Source organism: Eptatretus burgeri, chromosome 12 (assembly GCF_056783735.1).
Source record: "Eptatretus burgeri isolate ZD-2024b chromosome 12, Ebu_testis_v1, whole genome shotgun sequence".
NCBI lineage: Eukaryota > Metazoa > Chordata > Myxini > Myxiniformes > Myxinidae > Eptatretus > Eptatretus burgeri.
The window spans coordinates 22496832-22521693 of NC_140972.1; the positions used below are offsets into that span (position 1 = coordinate 22496832).

The 24862-nt window shown below is 40.8% G+C and overlaps 1 long non-coding RNA gene across 1 annotated transcript in view; it reads left to right on the forward strand.

Annotated features, from left to right (window-relative positions):
- Positions 1 to 22898, forward strand: part of LOC147015242 (uncharacterized) — a 78229-nt gene extending 55331 nt beyond the window's left edge. Inside the window, exons 2-3 of the long non-coding RNA XR_015050252.1 lie at positions 21363 to 21576; positions 22644 to 22898. This is a non-coding gene — a long non-coding RNA (uncharacterized LOC147015242). The remainder of the gene's footprint in view (positions 1 to 21362; positions 21577 to 22643) is intronic.
- Positions 22899 to 24862: the final 1964 nt, after the last annotated feature.

The following is a 24862-nucleotide window of genomic DNA, read 5'->3' on the forward strand; positions in this document are numbered from 1 at the left end:
AAAGCTGCTCTTGCACTTCCTCTCTCTCTCTCTGCCCTTTTCACCCTGTCATTTTCCCTCGGTCATCTTCCATCTGCTTGAAAAATCAACATCACAGCATTACAATAAAAAGATGCAAAAATGGATACCCTTTTCTCCAAGCCAATTATCTTGCTTCCAATCATCAGCAAGGTCATGGAATCCATCATCGCAGTTGACGTAAAATCATTCCTTTTCTCAAACAGCCTCATCTCAGGTCATCAATTCGGATTCATAACAGGTCACTCTACCTTGGACCTGCTGCCTCTGCTCACCCAACAATGGACGAAGGTCTCCAATATCAAACATGGGATCACGGCCGTCTCTCTGGACATATCTCGAGCTTTTGATAAAGTCTGGCATCCTGCCTTGCTCTCCAAACTGTCTGCCTATGGAATCAAAGACCAACTACCCTCTTGGATTGCTGACTTCCTCTACTCTCATAGCCAATGTGTGGCTCTCAATGGAACCCTTTCTTATCCTTTTCTTGTCAAGGCTGGAGTATCCCAGGGCAGTATTCTTGGCTCCAAGAGTATCCCAAGGCAGTGTCCTTATCTTTATCAATGATCTCCCTGACTCTGGAAAATCCTCTTTGTCCATTTGCTAATGACTCCACTCTCTGCCGTGACTTCTCATCCGTCTAACAGACAGGTAGCAGCGTCTTTCCTCTCCTCAGACCATGACAAAATCAAAAGCTGGTCAACCACTCGGAATATGGCTCAATCCTGAGAAATCCGACTCACTCTCTCCATCTGAAAGTGCAGTTCCGCAAACCCTCCCATATACTTTTCACCCTCTCGAAGAAGTTCAATCACCCAACTCAGAGGTCTCACTCTCAGCCATGATCTCTTTTGGGCAAGTCACATTTCAAAGCCAGACACCAACTGGGCATCCTCCATCATGCATAATACTTCATTGGCACACCTGAGCTACTATCCACCGACAAGGCTTTCATCTGCAGCTTGATGGAGTACTGCTCTCCCCTCTGGGCTGGCTCTCCTGCCTCACATCTTGCTTGGCTTAATGTCGTGGGAAGCAAGGTTTTCAAGATCATTGGAATCTCTCCTGATAAATCTGAGTCCATGGGCATATCACTTCGTCATCGCCGACAGGTCGGTGGTCTCGCTGTCTTCTTCTGCCTCATTTCTTGTCTTTCAGCCTCTACCAGCTCTGCTTTCTCCTCACAGGTATCTGCAGGATGCACGCAGTCCACCAGAAATCACATCCTAGTGAAACTGCCAAAATCCAGAACAACTACTGGCATCTACTCATTTGTTTCACTTTTTTCCCACCTGTGGAACCAACATAAAGACTCTCTTCAATCTCATTCTTCCCTTCAGGTCTTCAAGACAGCTGTTCACCACCATCTCAGATCATACCCCATCCACAACCATTATATTTTTGACACCCGTTAAACCACCTCCACCCCTCTCGAAATTTTGCTTATGCATCCACATTGTCCACCCCTTGTGTTTTCTCCCATACCCGGCCCCCATCGTTACTTGCATCCCTTGTTTGTCCATCTCAGTCTGTTTTCTCCCTCCGCCGTGCTGTTGGCGTTTCCACCTTCTCCTGCTGTTCCTTTTGATATGTTGTGTCCTGATCCATTCTGTGTTCTAGCTCTTCCATGAGCCTTGACTGTACAAAAAATTTTTTCCCCTTAATTCTGTATCAGTTCCTTCACTCTTTCTCCCAATGGATGATTATGTTGTTTTTCCAACATCGAGGCTCATGGAAGAGCTGGAATGTCGGCCTTACTATGTATGCTAGGATATGGTTTCCTTAAATTTTCTGGTTATTTTAATCTTCTTCGCTATTGAGTTGCCCGACACTTTAGCCCTAACACTATCCTTTCCTTTTACTAAACCACGAACAACCCACGACTTGTCAGCGTTTAGACCTGTCTGATGCTCACCTTTGTCTATGTGGAGTTAGTCTGCATGACAGACCCTTGGTGAAGTTCAATTCTAAGTACCTATTAGGTTGTTATTTTGGCTGGGATGTGGGGGAGGGGGAGGGGGTTATATGCCTGGTGTTGGTATAATGGATGGAGTGGTGGGCTTGGGATCCTCAGGTCCTGAGTTCAAATCCCCCTCGGCTGTTGAATTATTACTAGGTGGGGTTAACTCGGCCTGTCATCCTTCTGAGGTCGGCAAAATGAGTGCCAGCATGCTGCTATACTGTGTCGGAGTGGCGACCTGTCCAGGATTGTGTCCAATCGCCAAGGAGTCTGCTTAGGCAACACTAATGCTCTGCACAGAGTATGGTCCCAATGGATGGATGGATGGAAGGGGGTCAGGCAATATATATTTATCATTTGAACAGGTACCTTCTTGATTCGTTGATCCTTTCCTTTCATATACAGCCCATGGCTGCACCTTTTCAAAGTGCAACGTGGCTGCACCACCTTTACTGGGGGGCATGGCAGTGCCTCTGATGCAGTGCCAACTGTAGGTTAGATCTGAAATTTTGAATTTGTTCAAATTCAAAAAAAAAACTTGCCTACTATTCGCGAAGGACACCACTGGATGTTCAACGTGCACCAACATATGCTCACAGATTTCACACCCGTTTCCACGTCAATCCTACGGATGCCTTGCCTTTGCACGCATGTGAAATTCCAGGGTGACAGTTAATAGTTGCATTGAGTTTCGAACCCAGGCTAGACAGCTCAGAGGGTAGTGTGCACAGCTCTCCTGTCAGTCCAATTGGATGGTATTTTCATCGGTTTACTGTGTGCCAAATAAGGTGGAGAATAAACCAACATGTGAAGCCATTTTATGAACCTGCTATTGGCAATTCTGAAGTTTGCAAAGTTCACAAGTTCTTGTTTTCAAGCCCTGTACCAAAGCAGCTGGCAACAGGATAAGGGGGGGAGGGTGGTGTGCATTGTGAACAAAAGGCAGCGCTGTGTACCTCGACTTCTGTTGAAAAATGGGGGTGTTTATTATTGGCAAGCAGACAGTATGGTGATTGCCACAAAGCTAAAGCAACGCATGCAGGATAGGAGCACCTTAAATATAGTTTTTTTTTTCTGCCAAGAGAAGATTTCCAGCCCGAGTACAAATGAGTGTGAATGAACCCAGCAGAAGATTGGAGATGCACTTGATGTCCATTGGAGTAAATCAGGTGTAGCCCAGGCTCATAGTTTTTATTTCTGATGAAACGGCTGCTCTTGGCAGCTTCAAGTGAATGGGCAGAAATACAACGTGCTCCTCATAAACCTGTCCCGCTAGGTTGGATTTGTAGGCCTAGGCACTACTGCAAATCTGCAGTCTGTGGTCCTTGGCAATTTCTCTGGGTGACCGGCAGCATCGTGGGAAGGTTAAAGCCGGTGAGTAAACTGAAGATAACCCCAGGATGGGTCTACTGGGTCTAGGATTATAGAACCGTTCGAAGGAAGACGTGTTTTGAATGAGCCGTCAAGACAACACTATTTCATTATTGCGATATAACTATGATTTGGGTCACAATTATATTCACTGACATTGTTGGCAGCATCACTTTAGCGATGCCGTTGCTGTTTGAGTTGTCGTCCACCATCTTGGTCTTTAAGAGGGTTACAAATTTCCGTGCTAACTTGAACACCGAAGTTTTCATGACTTGAGGAATTTAACTTTAACCTGGTTCGGATGAGTCGAGGTGAAAGGAACTTTTCCCCAAGATTTTTGCCCGTTTTTGATGCTCATTGTGCTTCTAGATTTCCACCAGAAATTGCTCACTGACGCGCTGCATGCCGGAACAAATGGGTTACAGCCTTTGCGAGAACCACTGGCTTTCTCCGAAAAATCCTCCCATTTGCTCTTTTGCGCTTCCGCTGAAATCCCCATCCGGCTGAGCATTAACGCGATGCGGTGATGCCATGCCGAATTTCGACCCTTTGGCTCACATTTTGGCATTTGTCTGTCTCACGGCTGCCTTCCGTGAGAATACTTTGACCTAGAACCAATTCCCCTTCTTTAGTACTTTTTATCAACACACAAAGAACATGCTGAGTTATTTATCTAGCCAAACTGTTTCCTGAACTTAAAATCTTTTGGCTGAAGGTGTCTGAAAGTAAATGCCTTGAACCCTAAAATTAAGTCATTACACATTCCAAGACCTCCAGAATTCTTGACTTTCTGAAGTGGTGAAAGCATGCACTCTGAATGGACTCGAATTGTATATCTTATTGCCTTATATAATGTGTCTTACTGTCATGATTTTCCACCCAATTATTTTAGTTCCATAATATTTGTTCAATCCTGTTCAAAGTTGACCCTTCAATACGGTTTGAAGGCTTGTGGAGCAATTAAGCCTTTTTATTTGCTATCATGCACAAATATATCAACCGGAGAGTTGGTGTCAAAGCCACCCAATGCTCGCCTGTTTATACATTTATCGTTTTTAAAAGACTATTCCAATAATATTTTTTATAAAGCATTGCAGTGAAGTCTGATCCAAATAATTTTAAAGCAATATATGTATTTGTATATTGTAACCAGTAAAAAATAGTGTGGTAGATAAAAACATTAGAAAGGAAAAAAACTTTAACGTTGATGTGCTACAAAAAAGTTGTTCAAAACAGGTCAAAAATTTTTAAAATCTCAAATTCTTTTTTTAATTTCAACTTCACTACATCAATAAAATACCCCAAAGGAACCTCCATGACAAATATCAGCATCCAAGTACACATATTAAATGAATGGCAAGCTTCTAAATAACTTGCACCAAAACTTTAACATTTTCACGCTCACGCTCACGCTGACGCTGGGGGTATCGCTATAGCTCTCTGTTCTTCGAACAGGCAAGCAAACCAGAGAGTTGGTATCAAAGCCACCGAATGCTCGCCTGTTTATACATTTATCGTTTTTAAAAGACTAGTATAATAATATTTTTAAAAAAGCATTGCAGTGAAGTCTGATCCAAATCATTTTAAAGCAATATATGTATTTGTATATTCTAATCAGCAAAAAATAGTGTGGTAGAAAAAAAACAGAAGAAAGGAAAAGCTTTAACGTTGATGAGCTACAAAAAAGTTAAGTTCAAAACAGGTCAAAAATTTTTTAAAATTGAAATTATTTTTTAATTTGAACTTCACTACATCAATACTATACCCCAAAGGAACCTCCATGCCAAATATCAGCATCCTAGTACACATATTAAATGAATGGCAAGCTTCTAAATAACTTGCACCAAAAACTTTAACGTTGATATGCTACAAAAAAGTTAAGTTCAAAACAGGTCAAAAATTAAAAAAAAATTGAAATTATTTTTTAATCTCAACTTCACTACATCAATAAAATACCCCAGAGGAACCTCCATGCCAAATATCAGCATCCCAGTACACATATTAAATGAATGGCAAGCTTCTAAATAACTTGCACCAAAAACTTTAACGTTGATATGCTACAAAAAAGTTAAGTTCAAAACAGGTCAAAAATTTTAAAAATTTGAAATTATTTGTTAATTTCAACTTCACGACATCAATAATATGAGTACGTGCCCGTAAAAAAAAAAAAAAAAAAAAAAAATATATATATATATATATATATATATATATATATATATATATATATATATATATATATATATATATATATATAAACAAATGAATACATAAATAATAATAATAATAATAATAATAATAATAATAAATAAATAAACCACATAGGCCGTTTCCTCGCTCTCACGTGCCCGTACGTGCGTGACCCGGAAGTTCGATATTATTCGCAGTTACGATTATTCGCAATTTAGTTTTAATACCCAATTATTCAATTAGCACCAACGTATTTTACCTTTTCGCAATGTCGTGGCAAGGAAAAACAAAAAGAGAAGACAAGAGAGAAAAAAAATTTACTTCCTGGTTCAGAGCATACCAGCACTCTGATGTTCCCGAAATTTATACACCGTCTAATATGAAAACGATCATAACTTGGGCCATTGTGTTTATCTATAAATGCACATAAGAAATCGAAAAATTATTAGAATACACGAAGTCATCACTCTCCGGAAGCCCGTACGTTGTAACCCATAATGGGGAACGTGGCTGAGCTTCCCTTCCCCATCGCAACAACGTGTCTTCTCATTGGTTTGGTACATAAATGGCCATAACTTGGGAACCACTTGTCCGATTAATATCAAACCTTGAAAAGGCACATCCTCAGGTCCCCAGCAATATATCTGGCAAGTTTCAATTAGATCGGACCAGTGGTTGTCGAGAAACAGCGGTCACACACACACACACACACACACACACACACACACACACACACACACACACACACACACACACACACACACACACACACACACACACACACACACACACATTGCTGGAATTATAGATAGATACCTGAAAGGAACCTCCATGCCAAATATCAGCATCCTAGTACACATGTTAAATGAATTGCAAGCTTTTAAATATCTTGCACCAAAAACTTTAACGTTGATATGCTACAAAAAAGTTAAGTTCAAAACAGTTCAAAAATTTAAATAATTTGAAATTATTTTTTAATTTCAACTTCACCACATCAATAACATACCCCAAAGGAACCACCATGCCAAATATCAGCATCGAAGTACACATTCTAAATGAATGGCAAGCTTCGAAATAACTTGCACCAAAAACTTTAACGTTAATATGCTACAAAAAAGTAAAGTTCAAAACAGGTTAAAAATATCAATAATTTGAAATCATTTTTTAATTTCAACTTCACGACATCAATAATATACCCCAAAGGAAACTCCCTGCCAAATATCAGCATCCTCGTGCACATACTAAATGAATGGCAAGCTTCTAAATAACTTGCACCAAAACTTTAACATTTTCACGCTCATGCTGATGCTGATGCTCACCCTGACGCTGATGCTCACGCTGGGGGTATCGCAAAACCTCTCTGTTCTTCGAACAGGCGAGCTAACCAGAGAGTTGGTGTCAAAGCCACCCAATGCTCACCTGTTTATACATATATCGTTTTTAAAAGACTTGTCTAATAATATTTTTTATAAAACATTGCAGTGAAGTCAGATCCAAATAATTTTAAAGCAATATATGTATTTGTATATTGCAATCAGTAAAAAATAGTGTGGGAGATAAAAACATTAGAAAGGAAAAAAACTTTAACGTTGATGTGCTGCAAAAAAGTTAAGTTCAAAACAGGTCAAAATTTTTTTAAAATTTAAAGTCTTTTTTTAATTTCAACTTCACTACTTCAATAATATACCCCAAAGGAACCTCCATGCCAAATATCAGCGTTCTATTACACATATTAAATGAATGGCAAGCTTCTAAATAACTTGCACCAAAACTTTAACATTTTCTCGCTCACGCTCACGCTGATGCTGACGCTCACGTTGATGCTGAGGCTCACGCTGATGCTCACGCTGATGCTCACGCTGACACTCACGCTCACGCCGGAGGTATCGCTAGAGCTCTCTGTTCTTCGAACAGGCAAGCGAACCAGAGAGTTGGTGTCAAAGCCACCCAATGCTCGCCTGTTTATACATATATCGTTTTTAAAAGACTAGTCTAATAATATTTTTTATTAAGCCTCGCAGTGAAGTCTGATCCAAATAATTTTAAAGCAATATTTGTATTTGTATATTGTAATCAACAAAAAATAGTGTAGTACAAAAAAAACATTAGAAAGGAAAATCTTTAACGTTGATGTGCTACAAAAACGTTAAGTTCAAAATAGGTCAAACATTTTTAAAAATCGAAAGTATTTTTTAATTTCAACTTCAGTACATCAATAATATTCCCGAAATGAACCTCCATGCCAAATATCAGCATCCTAGTACACATATTAAATGAATGGCAAGCTTCTAAATAACTTGCACCAAAAACTTTAACGTTGATATGCTACAAAAAAGTTAAGTTCAAAACAGGTGAAATATTTAAATAATTTAAAATTATTTTTTAATTTCAACTTCACCACATCAATAATATACCCCAAAGGAATCTCCATGCCAAATATCAGCATCCTAGTAAACATACTAAATGAATGGCAAACTTCTAAATAACTTGCACCAAAAACTTTAACGTTAATATGCTACAAAAAAGTAAAGTTCAAAACAGGTTAAAAATATCAATAATTTGAAATCATTTTTTAATTTCAACTTCACGACATCAATAATATACCCCAAAGGAAACTCCCTGCCAAATATCAGCATCCTCGTGCACATACTAAATGAATGGCAAGCTTCTAAATAACTTGCACCAAAACTTTAACATTTTCACGCTCATGCTGATGCTGATGCTCACCCTGACGCTGATGCTCACGCTGGGGGTATCGCAAAACCTCTCTGTTCTTCGAACAGGCGAGCTAACCAGAGAGTTGGTGTCAAAGCCACCCAATGCTCACCTGTTTATACATATATCGTTTTTAAAAGACTTGTCTAATAATATTTTTTATAAAACATTGCAGTGAAGTCAGATCCAAATAATTTTAAAGCAATATATGTATTTGTATATTGCAATCAGTAAAAAATAGTGTGGGAGATAAAAACATTAGAAAGGAAAAAACTTTAACGTTGATGTGCTGCAAAAAAGTTAAGTTCAAAACAGGTCAAAATTTTTTAAAAATTTAAAGTCTTTTTTTAATTTCAACTTCACTACTTCAATAATATACCCCAAAGGAACCTCCATGCCAAATATCAGCGTTCTATTACACATATTAAATGAATGGCAAGCTTCTAAATAACTTGCACCAAAACTTTAACATTTTCTCGCTCACGCTCACGCTGATGCTGACGCTCACGTTGATGCTGAGGCTCACGCTGATGCTCACGCTGATGCTCACGCTGACACTCACGCTCACGCCGGAGGTATCGCTAGAGCTCTCTGTTCTTCGAACAGGCAAGCGAACCAGAGAGTTGGTGTCAAAGCCACCCAATGCTCGCCTGTTTATACATATATCGTTTTTAAAAGACTAGTCTAATAATATTTTTTATTAAGCCTCGCAGTGAAGTCTGATCCAAATAATTTTAAAGCAATATATGTATTTGTATATTGTAATCAACAAAAAATAGTGTAGTACAAAAAAAACATTAGAAAGGAAAATCTTTAACGTTGATGTGCTACAAAAACGTTAAGTTCAAAATAGGTCAAACATTTTTAAAAATCGAAAGTATTTTTTAATTTCAACTTCAGTACATCAATAATATTCCCGAAATGAACCTCCATGCCAAATATCAGCATCCTAGTACACATATTAAATGAATGGCAAGCTTCTAAATAACTTGCACCAAAAACTTTAACGTTGATATGCTACAAAAAAGTTAAGTTCAAAACAGGTGAAATATTTAAATAATTTAAAATTATTTTTTAATTTCAACTTCACCACATCAATAATATACCCCAAAGGAATCTCCATGCCAAATATCAGCATCCTAGTAAACATACTAAATGAATGGCAAACTTCTAAATAACTTGCACCAAAAACGTAAACGTTGATGTGCTACAAAAAGTTAAGTTCAAAACAGGTCAGAAATTAAAAAAAATTGAAATCATTTTTTAATTTCAACTTCACGACATCAATAAAATACGCAAAGGAACCTCCATGCCAAATATCAGCATACTAGTGCACATATTAAATGAATGGCAAGCTTCTAAATAACTTGCACCAAAAACTTTAACGTTGATGTGCTACAAAAAAGTTAAGTTCAAAACAGGTCAAAATTTTTTTTTAATTGAAATTCTTTTTTAATTTCAACTTCACTGCATCAATAATATAGCCCAAAGGAACATCCCTGTCAAATATCAGCATCCTCGTACACATATTAAATGAATGGCAAGCTTATAAATAACTTGCACCAAAAACTTTAACGTTGATGTGCCTCAAAAAAGTTAAGTTCAAAACAGGTCAAAAAATTTTTAAATTTGAATTTTTTTTTATTTCAACTTCACTACATCAATAAAATACCCCAAAGGAATCTCCTTGCCAAACATCAGTATCCGAGTACACATACTAAATGAATGGCCAGCTTCGAAATAACTTGCACCAAAACTTTAACATTTTCACGCTCACGCTGACGCTGATGCTCACGCTCACGCTGGGGGTATCGCTATAGCTCTCTGTTCTTCGAACAGGCGAGCTAACCAGAGAGTTGGTGTCAAAGCCATCCAATGCTCGCCTGTTTATACATTTATCGTTTTTAAAAGACTTGTCTAATAATATTTTTTATGAAGCATTGCAGTGAAGTCTGATCCAAATAATTTTAAAGCAATATACGTATTTGTATATTGTAATCAGTAAAAAATAGTGTGGGAGATAAAAACATTAGAAAGGAAATAACTTTAACGTTGATGTGCTACAAAAAAGTTAAGTTCAAAACAGGTCAAAAATTAAAAAAAATTGAAATTATTTTTTAATCTCAACTTCACTACATCAATAATCTACCCCAAAGGAACCTCCATGCCAAATATCAGCATCCTAGTACACATATTAAGTGAATGGCAAGCTTCGAAATAACGTGCACCAAAAACTTTAAAATTTTCACGCTCATGCTGATGCTGATGCTCATGCCGGGGGTATCGCTATAGCTCTCTGTACTTAGAACAGGTGAGTTAACCAGAGAGTTGGTGTCAAAACCACCCAATGCTCGCCTGTTTATACATTTATCGTTTTTAAAAGACTAGTCCAATAATATTTTTTATAAAGCATTGTAGTGAAGTCTGATCCATATAATTTTAAAGCAATATATGTATTTGTATATTGTAATCAGTAAAAAAATAGTGTGGTAGATAAAAACATTCGAAAGGAAAAAACTTTAAAGTTACAAAAACAAAACTTTTTCGTGCTACAAAAAAGTTAAGTTCAAAACAGGTCAAATTTTTTTTTAAAACTGAAATTATTTTTTCATTTCAACTTCACTACATCAATAATATACCCCAAAGGAACCTGCATGCCAAATATCAGCATCCGAGTACACATTTAAATGAATGGCAAGCTTCTAAATAACTTGCACCAAAAACTTTAACATTTTCACGCTCACACTCACGCTGATGCTGATGCTGATGCTGACGCTCACGCCGGGGGTATCGCTTTTGATCTCTGTTCTTCGAACAGGCGAGCTAAAAACTACCAAGTGAACTGCAATAATGACCCTAGCTAACACCATGTTCTCATGGGGTTGGCCTCACCCCTAAGCCGTTGAGCCTGGGTTTGAATCCCGGCCCAGCTATAAGCCATCATCCCAGGGTTTCACAAGTTGGACGATTCATCAATGTGCGTGCAGTCCCACGGATGGATGTTAAACGGGGTGTCCCATCTACCGGCATTAGGTGGTGGACGTTAAAAATCCCACGGTGTTCTTCACGAAGAGTAGGTGAGCTGTCGCTGGCAGCCTGTAAAATTACAAATTGCTGCCCGAACCTACATCGGCGGCATAGCCAATGTTGCTACCCCACAGCCTTGTGCTGCGTAGAAAGAAGAGAATTTGTTTGATTTTAATTTTTAATGCCCAATTCTCATGACTTGTTAATCTTTCTGACCACCGTCTTCCCAATTCTGAAGATTCCTACTTGATTGGCTCCTTCCTGGTGTTACCAAATTAGGGGAGAGATTTGTGTCATTGCTTTCCACTTGCACTGCCATCACATCGATGGGGAACTGCTCAGCACTTCGAAACGCATTATTCTTTCAAAGGCCCATCATTGAGCACAAAGGTGAATGGGATATACAGTGATGGAGAAAATTATCTGTTTGGAGGGGAGAAAGGGTCCCCCCCCCCCCTTCTGTATAATAGCTAAAATAATTTAGTGTTCTGAGTGTAATGATGTTGGTGCAAGTTGACATTGTTAATTTATGGAGCTGTAAATGTTCTGGTGCTCTGAATGCATCATCTGTTTGGCCTATTAGAACTTTATTGAAGAAAAGAGCTACACAGCTTTTATTTGAAGTCGCCATATTTGATTTAATTTTTCAGGCACAGATCCATGAAATTAAAAGTTGGAGAGCTGGAATAAAACAGTGACGGGAGGTTATAGCAGGTAACTCAGGTGCTGAACGTTTTTTTTTAATTAAAAAAACTATGAGCTTGCCCTACACCTGATTTACTCCAATGGACGTCAATGGAAGAGTTCAATGACAAAGGGCAGATTACAAACTACCAAAGGCTATGGGTCTCGTGTTGGTGTGGGGGCTTGGGTCGGTATCGACACACATTAATATATTAAATATCCCAAGGTGTACTTTGTGAAGAGTAGGTGATCTGTGATCTGAGATGGTGCTGAACAGTTGTCTTGAAGATCAGGAGGGAAGAATAGGATTGAAGAGAACGTGGAAATTGGTTCCACCAGTGGGGAAAAAGAGGAATGAATGAGTGGAGGTGATTATTGATCCTGGATTTAGGAAGTCTCACCAGTAGAGGGTTGATTGCAAACCATGTGAGCCCTGCAGAAACCTGCAGGGAAAGGGGGGGGGGTGGACAAAGCACGGAGAAGGCAGAGGCTGTAAGACCAGAAAGGAGGCCGCAGAAGATAAAGAGACCAATGACCTGTCTGTCATTGCCAAGTTATGGGCACATAGACTCAGCTTCATCAAGGGAGATTTCAATGATATTGAAGACTTTAGTTTCCACGACGTCAAATCTGAGCAAGATGTGAGGCAGTGGCACCATCCCAGAGGGATGGCCAGTATTCCATCAAGCTGCAGATGAAGGCCTTGCTCGTGGATAAGAATTCAGGTGTGCCAAGGAAGGACTTTGCATGATGGGGAATGCCCAGTCAGTGGCGAGCATGGGAGCCTAATTTTGGAATGTGGTTTGCCCAAGAAAGATCATGGTTGATATTGAGATCCCAGAGTTTGTGACTGAACCTCTTCAATATCAGATTGTTGATGAAGTTTATGGGAGATTTGGCAATTTGGTTCTTTTGGAGAAAAAGAGAGACAGTGGGAGTGTGATATTTGTCAGGATTGAAAGAAATATGATAAGTGTTTGACCACTGTGATTATATCAATGTCTGAAGAGAGGGAAGAGGCTGCTGCCTGTCCATCTGAAGGATGAGGGATGTCACGGCAGATGGTGGAGTCATCAACAAAGAGATAAAGAGGATTTTCCAGAGAGTCAGAGAGATCGTTGATGAAGATTAGGAACAAGATGTGGCCTAGAACACTGCCTTGGGGTACTCCAGCCTTGACATGGATAGGGGATGAAAGGATTCTGTTGAGAACCACATCATGAATATGAGAGTAGAGGAAATCAGTAACCCAACAGTGGATTTAGCCTTTGGATGCCATAGCCAGAGGGTGTGGAGAGCAAGATAAGATGCCAGACTGTATCGAAAACTCTAGATATGTCGAGAGAGACAGCCCTGAAGTCTTATTTGACATTAATGCCTCCATGTTTTTTTGGGAGAGTGGAAGCAGCATGTTCACGATTATGTTTTATTGTTATGCACACCATTTCTGATTAACATCAGGAAATTATTCACATGGTTTGTGTTGTGTATCCACCCGTTACCTTGTTGACCATGCTGAACTGCACCTGAGATCTTTCTCAGCGCTGAAGCTGAGAGTGATCCTTGGGGCCGTGCAGTATGGTCGACAAGATATTATATGGCCACACAAATGTGTGGTGTGCAAAGCTGACAATAGGGAAAAGAGGAAGATGGTGGTGTTGAATGAAATAAGATGGCAGGAAGATGAGCACATTGTGAAGACACAGCAGGAGCATGGACAGCATTGACTGTAGTAGAGCCAAGAAAGCTGTTATGGTCAGACAGGTGGTGCATGCAGCCTCTCCAAATATCTTTCTTCCTTCATTGTGTATAACACTGCCGACCCAAAAAGAGAAGAACTTAGGATGTTGAGCCTGTGGCAATTCTGAGACATTGCAGTATGTGCTGTCCTGCTCCTCCTCCTTCATGTGCAGAAAAAGACTGTAGTTGAGAACCACATCATTGGCTGGGGGCACAGCTGTGCCACTGATGCAATGCCCCTATTACCAGTACACTGGTACTCAATTTGCCAACCTCAAAAGGATGACTGCCCGAGTTAACCCTATCTGGTATGAATTCAATAGACAACAGGGGCTTGAACTCAAGACCCTTGGATCTTAAACCATTAAGGACACACCAAGCCTTGCTGTCCTCCAATAAGGTACTGATCCTGGGAAAGTTATGGTGGTACGATCATTAAGTATTGGAATTTTTGAAATAAGTGGTTGAAGAAGGTAGGCAGGTCGCTTGTAAGTCTTCATAGCATTTGTGCCAGCGGGAAGCACTCCAGCAAAGCAGACCTCATGGGCAAAGAGCATCCATTTTGAGCAGCCGAAGTAAGTGGGGGGGGGGCGGGGGTAATGGCCAATATGAAAATGAAGATGGTGGTCCTATCCATCCATCCACTGGGATCATACTCTGTGCAGAGCATTGATGCTGCCTGAGCAGTCTCCTTGGCTATTGAACACAATCCTGGGCAGGTGGCCACTCCGACACAGTATACCAGCAAGCTGGCACTCATTTTGCCGACCTCAGAAGGATGACAGGCAGACTCAACCCCACCTGGTATTAATTCAACAGCCAAGTCGGACTTGAACTCAGGATCCTAGGATCCCAAGTCCACCACCCTAACCATTAAGCCAACACCAAGCATGGTGGTCCCATCTGAGACTACGACTACTACCCTGCACCAAGACATTGTGATTCTGGAGAGGGAGGTTAGGGTAGAGTGCTGGTGTTGGATGAGCTGACTGTGGCATGATAGGTGGTAATTGAGGTACCTGAGCAAAAGCTGTTGAAGTATGATGGATTGAAGGAGCATTGTGTAACAGGTGGGTGGAGGAAGGCTCTCTGTTAAATCCTTCCTGTGGAAGAAAGGATTATTTTAAACAGATGATGTCCAGTTTATCAGCATCAGCCTGGATTGAGAGATCTGTCAGGTTGGCGCAAAGGCCTCGGCTGTTTGAGGTCTACACAGTGGAGGACAGGGAAGGAGACGTTGGGAGAATGCGGGATGGAGGGAGGGAATGCTGGGAGGGTGAGGGATGGGAGGATGTTGGGAGGGTGCAGGATTAGGAGAAAATGGGAGGGTGCAGCCGTGTGTGGGAAGCTTTGAGAGGGTGTTGTGAGGGGGGATGTAGAAAGAGAGACCACGAAGTGGAGGATGCTGAAGAGGGGAACACATGGGAGGGGTGCGGTTGGAAGGATGCGGGCTTCTCGGAGTTGTGGGGGAGGGTACCATATAAGGGTTTGACACCGTAAAAAAACATAAAAGGGATTTGATTGTTGTGAGCAGACCACCTCCACAAACTGGACTTCTCAAAATTCCCAAATAGGACATGTGGAGATGAACATCATCGGATGGGTGGAAGGAATTTTTGTTGAAGGTATGAAGAAAGGTGATGCTGTCGGTTTGTGCGGAGGGTTGATGGACCAAGTGCTTAATTAGGTGAGAGACAGGTTTGTAAAATATGGCAAGTGAAAAATAATGATAAGAAGAAGAATAGATTGTGGTGAAGAAGAAGAAAATGTGGGATACTCCTGATGGAGAAATAAGGAAACTGATGCATTTTAAAATGTTTTAAAAAGCTTTTAAAGGGACAAGGAAGAAGTGTTTCCTTCAATGAAGATTCAATTTGTAGATGTTGAGAAAAGGGAGAGATAAAGAATGAAGTTCAGGAAGTTCAGGTCGAAGGAAGAATGAGATTGTGTTTCGGAGCAACATATATATATATATATATATATATATATATATATATATATATATATATATATATATATATATATATATATATTTTTTTTTTTAGAGGACAGGTATAATAAGCGAGGGATGGGGAATATAATAATGTTGAGGAGGCAGAAAGGACAAAACTTTAGGAAAGAAAAGCAGAAGAGAAACAACCTCAAAACCGAGACAATTTTGTTCCTGGCTGTCCGAGCAGTCGGCCTGATCTACACCTCAACAAATTCAATAATACAGCAGAAGGTTTGATTTTGCATGGAGAATTGGACGAAAACACAAACAGAAACACAGGGATGAAACGAGAACATCACTCAGTGGAGCACATACAGTACCTCCGCCAAGCTGAACAGTTTACATTTTGTATCTCAGTGATAGGGCGGATCTGGATTCGGACCTCAACCAAGATCTAACTAGCTTGTTATTGTCACCTAACCAACTCATCCACAGTTTTGTGATAACTCACCCACAACAGTTTGAAATATAATGCTGTATATCGTTTGGTCTCATCTCTCAATGGTGATCAGAATCACTTATAAAAAAAAAAATTTACCTCTCTTTTCCAGATCTGCATTGGGATCTTCACCAAAAATGAATCAATCCTTCGTTGTCGCACACCCAGCATGTCTACCAAATTTTGTTCGAATCCGTTCACAACTTTGTGAGATATCCTGTTCACAGATAGACAGACACAGATGGGTGAAAACATGGCGGAGGTAAATATATACTGAAACGCAAAAGAAACTTACCACTTGTTTGAAATGTAATAAAATTGTAACAGTTCAAAATAAAACAAACCAACAATTGTTAAATGAAACAATGGCATTTTATTGATGACATGTCAAGTTTTTGACCAAGATACACCATCTCATCAGTTTGTTCTACAGTACAGAACAGCACAGGGTGCAATGTCAGTCCCCTTTTAATAGCGTGTGGCCACCATTGTTTTGGATACAGGCAGTGTATCGTGCAGTCGTCTTCGTGCAGTATCATTGGAGATCCGTGGGTTTGCACGCCACGGAGTTTCTGCCACAGTGCGGGATGCTGGACGGAATCGATCCCGCAGGTGACTTAGGACCATCTGCCTGTCCTGCCTTGCAGTGGTGACTCTTGGCCTCCCTGATCGAGGTCTGTCATCTGCAGAGTTGTGGAGGGTGTCTGTCCACCAGGGCCGATATCGTCTCGTGTGAACAGCCAAGGCGACGTGCCACCTCACGGTAGCTCAATCCGCCTTGCAGTCTGCCCAAGGCACACTGCCGTTGATCCCTTGACAATCATGGCATGTTGATTGAAATGCCCATTTTGCACTGGCCTTTTTAAAGCCAATATCAAGACATCATTTGCAGCTCATTAAAACCATCCCGTACCCCTTGGCTAATCACTGACAGTCAAAACGGCTGTTCAACAGCTGTGCTAGGAAGTGACCATTGAAGGTTCAAGTGACCATCCGTGACCTTTTTGTCTGACAGTGAGGACACTATTGTCCACAAATAAGTTCACACATTTACTACACGCAGTGTTATTGTTGATATTTAAAGGTTTAAAAGGTGGTAAGTTTCTTTTGCGTTTCAGTATACCAAAAACATGACGGATCTTGTTCGGAAAACTTAACTTTCATTGAGGTGGAAGGAGCAGTTGCAGATTTGACCTGCGCATGGAGAAACCCAGAATCGGAAGTCATTCTTAATGAAATTGTTCATCAAATTGATGTAAAAATACAAAATAACGGCACTTTGAGCAATCAAGCCCTTTTGGCCTGAAGAGGGGTGGATATTGGAATGCACCTGTGACCGAAACTCAAAGCTCTGTTGGGAATATAATCTTGATTTTAAATATTTATTTTCTGTATTGTTGGATGGAAATTAACATACAAAGGATTCACAGCCTTTGATGGACTACAGAGTCCAACAACTGGTCATACGATCCAGTACAAGTGGAGAATGCGAACGTCATTTGGTCCATTATTGCCGTGTTATGCTCCAGTTAATTTTCGCTGCAGGTATAAAATTGTCATTTCTGAGCTCAGACATTTATTTTTTCTGGCTACTAACTAACTAACAAAACCCTGCTACTCACTAACGTTCAAGTCGATTCTAAATTGCCCGCATGAAAGTTTGGGATGGGCACAGAAATATTGCCTAAGCACAAAGCAACGCCACCTCCATCACCCATGAATGTAGAAACATATGTAAAGGAAAGTGAGCTGTTCCTTAACATGATGAAGCAACACAATTCGTGCCTTGTCATGTTTTGGTCCATGTAATGTTTACTTTCATATCAAATACAGTTTTGAGACTTAAATTGATTTCTGCCAAAAGATGATGCCGAAAGCATGACTCCAGCACATGGGAACCGAAGGAGAATTACTTGCTTTCCAGCACAATCTCTCACCCCTTCTTTACACAGCTACATCCTATACACCTCCTCAATTCCTGTTTTGTCACACCATATCAACATACCTTTTCCCCCCATCTGGTATTTGTCCTGTAAGCTCTTCACAGCTGTAAAAAGTTTAGTTTGTACTGACATCAAGACTCAACACAGCTCCTTGTGTCAAATGGCCCATTTCCAGACACCTGGCTTGTAGTGTTCAGGCATCATTGGCAGATTAGATGTCTGACCGGTTTTATCTGGCAGCATGTCACGCTATTCTTTTGGATATTTTGTTTTATGACCTTTTTTCAGAGAAAAAGATCAGTTCAAGTTTAATCGATTTTCTACGCGGTTGAAGCAAGCAATCTTTCGCTTTTGCCGATTGGAAAAGCATAGCTGCTGTTATTTAATGCACAGCAGGCAACTCTTCACGTCTGGCGTCCATACAGCCATGGCACAGCGAGTCATCACGCAGGATGTCATTGAACTTGACCTGTGGGGCTCGACACTGTTAGCGAGAGGAATGTGAAGTACACTCCAAGACTCTGTGTCACAGGTGCAGACAATGTGGTTTGTCCATTCCCTTGTCTCTCTTTCTTGTTATACTCAGTGAAAGGCAAGGCTGCATACTCATGGACATTGTCGCAAATTCCACAACACTCCTGCTGGACCGCTTTTAAGGTCCAGCGCCATTAAAAAGAAATTGTGTAAAAACTTTTTGGGGTAAATACACCATGAACTGAACGTGGTGTTTAGTTTTAGTGATCTTTTGAGGCTTTAAAAGTTAAAACAAGCTCAAATGAGCGAAGATCCTCGTCCTCTTAATGATGATGTCATAAAAACGAATATGACGTCATTGTGATGTATCAGGTTTGCGATAAATTATCTGTGCTGATGCCCGGCTTGATTCCCGCAAACAAAATTCAAACAGCTTGCCTAGTTTCGGAGATAATGGTATAGGCGATTTCCATTAGCGGGGATATTATGACGTCAAATTTTTTTCTCGGAAGAATTTCCAAAATCGGAGCTGGTTTCTGCCTGCCCGTGGGCTTTCTGCATATACATGGCAAGTTTCACGAAGATCCGATGAAAACTCTGGGTTGTGAAACAAAAAGTCAAAAAATAGGAATGACGTCATAAAAATCAATATGACGTCATAGTGATGTATCATATGTGCGGTAATTCATCTCTGCTATTGCCCCGTTCGATTCCCGCAAACAGATTTCAAAAAGCTTGCCTAGTTTCGGAGATAATTTTTTAGGAGATTTCCATTAGTGGAGATAGTTTGACGTCATAACTTTTTTTTCTAGGAGGAATTTTCAAAATCGGAGATGGTTACTGTCTGCGCAGGGTACTTTTACATATATACGCCGAGTTTCAGGAAGTTTCGATGGAAACTGTAGGCTGTGAAACAAGAAAGTCCACAAGAACAACAACGTGAGTCAGACTTAGAGATCCTCCACGAGGATCTAAATATATTTTTCAATCTGACCGCAACAGGCCATAAAAATTCTGGATAGAGTTCAAGATTATTGCATAATCTGTGTGACGTCATCCAGGGAACGAGTGTTTTTTTTTTTAGCTCACCTGGAACATAGTTCAGGTGAGGTATCAGCATCGCACGGTGTCCGTCAGTCGGTCAGTCAGAATGTAAATACTTGGACCTTCTTCTCCGAAACTACACAAACAATTTCGATGAAATTGGTCCGCAACCTTTATTTATCACACGTGATTTACTAAGATATGCTCACAGCATAAAAAAATAAAAAAAATGAAGGTTATAGGGGTTCTCAAGGGAGGGGGTCAAAATGGGTCCAGGTTTGACCCCCACTCCAAAAAAAAAAGAATGTATTTGCTTTCTTCTCTGAAACTTGACCACAACCTTCATCACCCGCGGTGGAGTAAAGTTTGGTCAAAGCATAAAAAAAATAAAATCAAATCAGGATCTACGGGGGTGTACGAGGGGTCCAAGTTCCGCACATAGAGTTGCAGGGATGATGTAAAAGGGTTACATGATGTTCTCCGTCGTACCAGCGACGGATTTTAGGGGCAGGGAAAGAGTGGCACAAAACATCTGAAAAACACTGCAATTTTTGTTTCGAAGTTTTTATTCGAGAAAACAGCAATGAATACATGTTTAGACAAATTTAGTCATAATTCTGAAATACGCAATTTGGTGTCTGTCTATCTGTCTGTCTGTCTGTCTAACCGTGATACATTTGGCCATGACTTATCCGATCTCAACCAAACTTGACAGGGGGATCAAGGGTCACTGGACGAAGGTTGTAGGGACTATATTTGTCCTGCTCCCCAAGGGGGGGGGGTTCCACCTTGGACACAAGCTGTGTTAAGATGTATAAAGAGATAATTGTGGTGTTTCATGGAGCACACGTATCAGAAGTAAAAATTATTACAACCACAAATGATTCAGTCAATTCCATCCAACAAATGTTTACCTTTTAAAACAGTCGCTGCTGTTGTTTAACACCAAACTGAAAGAAATTTGGAGGAAACCCGACATCCTTGAGGCATTCGATGCTTACCGTGTCCCACGCAGACAAATGAACCCAGGCCGCCTTGACTTGCCAGGCTTCTAGGTAGGCCGCCAGCTAGGCCGCAATGATCTCCAGCTTACAAAGATGCTTAAATTAATCTTTACACATGAATGATGTATCCCATTGCCTGTCTGATTTTTCTAACGATCAGATTATATGTGGACTGCGTAATGATTGTTTATAACTTATGTCTTGAAGCCTCATATGTGATTCCTTCCGGGCATGGTTTCATGTGTGATGTGCGATATTGCTGCCGACACCCTTATGGCGCAATCGTGACCTGCGTTTGATGCATAACCTCATCTCTAATGGTAACTTGTGTTGCTTAATACTTATGTGAGGGAACTTTGGAGAATATTGGACGTACTTACACATGCCTGTGTTACCTTAATGGTTAGGGGGACATGCTTGGGATCCTCGGGTCCTGAGTTCAAATCTCACTCGGCTGTTGAATCAATACCAGGTGGGGTTAACTCGGCCTGTCATCCTTCCGAGGTCAGCAAAATGAGTGCCAGCATGGTGGTATACTGTGTCGGAGTGGCGACCCGTCCAGGATTGTGCCCAAATAGCCAAGGAGACTGCTTCAGCAGCACAAACGCTCTGCACAGAGTATGGTCCCAATGGATGGATGGATGGATTACAGATGGGCGCTGTATAGGCTAAGAGTCTCTGGCCGCAACAGTTAGCAAATTATTAAAACCAGTTATCCAGTATCGTCAAGTCGTGTCTGACTTTTGGTGACATTCATCATCAGATTTCTCCAAACATCTCTAACCTGCACTGCTTCCTGGCAGAGAGAGCTTGGTTGCAGCCTTGACCTCATCTATCCAGCACGTACAAGGTCCTCCTCTTCCTCTTCTTCCCTGAACCATACCCAACATGGTTAACTTCTGCAGACTCATTTTCTGCATGCATGATGTGTCCAACCAAAGTATGGCAGTTTCTATTTCCACTTCAGCGCTTCTCATGTAAGTACAGTACGGTGGTCTAATTTATTCAAGCACTGATTTGTTTGTTCTTCTTGCAGTTGATCAAATTGTTCACATTTGTCTCAACCACCACATTCCAAAACTGTCAATCTTCTTCCTTTCTTTCTTCTTCACTCTCCATGACTCGCATCCATACATTGCAATTGGAAATACCAGAGTATTTACCAACCTTCTCTTGGTTTGTTTCGTCACATCCTTGTTTTTCCAGATTTTTATCAATCCTGACACTACTGTTCTCCCCGATGCTAACCGTCTATTAGTTTCTTCTCTCCGTTCTCCACTCACTTCAATCCGAGAACCCAGGAGGATGAAACTTTTCACTATTTTCACATGATCGTCTCGCAATATGAACATACCGATCTTCTTAATTGATAAGATTTTTGACTTAATTTCGGTTTATATAAATACATACATATTTGAGGAGCATGTGCCACAGCGCGTCACTACGTCCACTTTCTGCCGGTACTCCAGGGGCCTCCGTCTCGCCATCCCCCAGGCAGATTTCTGGCCCATTCAATTCTCTTAGGGATTGGACATTCCAGTCACCCAGACAAAGGGACCGCCTCAGGTTAACCCAAGGAGACCACAGTCTGGTGGACGACAGCTCAGCACCACCCCGTCACACATCACTTCATGTGATTTTGGGGAATGAAGTGTTTTTATGGTGGCCGGATTGCAAATCCTGCCACCAATATCCTAGGAAAGGTAACCACTGCAGGAGGATGTCCGCAGAGTCAGTTGGGCACCAGATATGGATGGCCGTTGGCTCACAAGGAGATCCTCCACCCTTTGACAGGATTCGTTTTTCGTCCTGCCGAGTGTCTATATCCATACACCCTCCTCACAAGGAGGTCCTGGTGGGGGAGCCAGTTCAGTCGCCGACACTCACCAGTGAACAGGTGAGTATAGGTTTTACATGATACCTGTAGCAAGTTAGAGATTTGATCTGGCCTGACAATCTGGTTTAAATAAAGACCAAGTGTTTCACTTTCCTTCTCCATTGTCTGCAGCAGTTTCATCAAGTCCTCTTTACCTTCTGCCAACAGAGTGATATCATCAGCATACCGAAGATTGATGACACGTCCTCCTTCAATCCTGACTCCAGCCTCCATGTCATCCAAGTGTGATTTTTCGTCAAAATGATGAGAACCACAAATGAATCAGGAAAGTCTGTTAGATGACAATGTCATCATGATAATATCTGTAAATTTAAGGTTTTCATTAGTGAAAGGGAAGCGGAAAGGAAGCAGAGCTTGCTTCTGCACAACACATACAAATTTGTACCTGTTAATAAAGTGTTCATCTGGTTGATGAATGTTGTGCCTGGTTGTCTCATTGGTTTCAAATATTAGCATATATTTGTGCATGGGTTTTCAAACAGATTTAAAAGGATTTTCAGGACAGCCGAGAGGTATGCGCACTCGCTGTTGAGCTGTTTTAGCCTGGGTTTGAATATTTACCCAGCTATAAACTCTCACCCTGGTGGTTCACATGCTAGGGGATTATGCATCAATGTGTGTGCCATCCATAAAAGGACATGCCTGCAGCCCTTTTGGCATTGCTGAACATTAAAGATCCCACCGTGTCAAAAACTAGTCTCCGGACCATCCACAAAACACTGTCAGACCTCATTTGTGTTGACTGTGTCTCCTGGCTGGCTTTCAAGACAAGACACTAACTGAACATTCTCCATCATGCTAAGTTCTTCTTTGGCATCCATATTCCACAAAGCCTTTATGTACAAGGCCTTCATCCACAGCATCATGTAATATGTCTCTTCAATGGGGACAGGGAGTACAGACATCTGTCCATCCATCATCCTGAGAGGTGCTAGGCCTTGGGTATCATTGACGTCTCCCACCACGAAGCAGAGGTGCAGAGTTTGTTACTGAGGAATGATGGGCGGGTTGGTGATTATAAACTTAGTTTAGCTTTCATGCCTGCATTTTTCATCAATTGTTTTGCCCCAGTCCACCTCATACTCCACGACAATAGTATAACGCGTCAGCCTGATATTAATACCTTCATTTCACGATATCCAGGTCATCTGTCCATCTTCATAGTTTCTTCTTCTCATTTCCAGCCTTTGTTTTAAAACACCACTTAGAAAATCCACACTGTCAGGCATTTCTTCTTTGAAGATGTTCACTCACTGGCAACTAATGTCCAGTCCTACATCCAGCTACACTGTCTTCCATTCTTTGGGAATTCTGAACCCTTCATGTTTGTAAGTGAGGTGTTGCTGTAACTTATTGCCATGAGCATAACCATGAAGCTTGGAACACATATTGAAAAAAAAAGGAATAGGTTATGCCTTTCACCTTCATCTTTCACTTCCCCACATATTCAACTTTCCTCCCTGGGTGTTCATCCCCTCTCTTCCCAACCACCATTTCTTCTTCTCTTCCCTCCACATACTATATCCATAATCATTATTTGAGGTCATGGCTTCATAACACATGGTTCTTCCCAAACTCCCACACCACAATTGGTTACAGTTTTGGCTTAGTTGTGAGAACCATGGACTTACATCCCAGAGATTGCACTTTTAAAAACTCCTGAAGGCATACCTGTTTTAATAATTTGGATTGTAAACTTTCGAATCTGCACTAGTCTCAGGGTGTTGTCAAAAAAAACAACACAAAACTTCATCATTAATGACTTTCAAGAAGGATGTAATCTACCTGGCCTGGTGTGATCTAATATTCATGCCAGTGATTGACTTAATGCCCCCCAAATGGGTTAATCCCATTGCTGGTGACCTATATCAAAACCAATGAACTGTTTCAATGAGCAACTTGAAAAAAAAAACATGACAAAAATAGCTCTTAATAAGGTGTAAACTCATTATGTCATATGAGAAAGTATCCATGGAGAAACAGCGCCGTCTTGTGGGTATTTCTCTGTTAGCGGCTTCACTCCATCATGCCAGAGTGCGATTACATTGTATCAAGTTATTAACCTGCGGGTGAAGCGCAAAGTGGGGTTAAGCAATTAGTTCATTAATACCTTCATGGTGGAAGATGGTCTGAATGTATCCAGACATCAGTCGATGATTAACTACTTCATTTAATTTGAATTTTATATTTCAAACACCGTGGAACATGAATCGGAACATGAATAGGAATATGAACCTGCATTTTGGCAGTATTTTGACTCTATACTTCATCTCTCCAGTGGTTTAGCAGTACTTTGGTGTCTTCACTAAATGGGTGATCCCATCCATTGTTCTCCATAAAATAATCCTCTGCCGAGCATCCAGGCT